This window comes from Sinocyclocheilus rhinocerous, unplaced genomic scaffold (assembly GCF_001515625.1).
Source record: "Sinocyclocheilus rhinocerous isolate Xijiao unplaced genomic scaffold, SAMN03320098_v1.1 scaffold47, whole genome shotgun sequence".
NCBI lineage: Eukaryota > Metazoa > Chordata > Actinopteri > Cypriniformes > Cyprinidae > Sinocyclocheilus > Sinocyclocheilus rhinocerous.
In genome coordinates, this window is record NW_015633578.1 from 545,396 (window position 1) to 545,599 (window position 204).

Consider the following 204-nt stretch of genomic DNA (forward strand, 5'->3'; position numbering starts at 1 on the left):
GTGCTTTGTCGTGACACCTCTCTTGCAACATGTTTAGCTATCACAGATATTATACTTGGCTTTTTTGGCTTTTTTGGCTTCTTGTAGCCAAACTTTGGTCCTGGCAGAAGAAAAAAAAAGCGCATAGGAATCGATAGGCGGAATCTACATTTTTATTTGACAACAAGTATCCGATTCTGGAATCGGAATCGATTTTCGATTCCC

At 39.7% G+C, this 204-nt stretch overlaps 1 protein-coding gene across 1 annotated transcript in view; it reads left to right on the forward strand.

Annotated features, from left to right (window-relative positions):
• LOC107744643 (lamin-B2-like) overlaps positions 1-204 on the forward strand; it is a 21,671-nt gene that overhangs the window by 6,254 nt on the left and 15,213 nt on the right. The gene's annotated exons all lie outside the window — the stretch shown is intronic.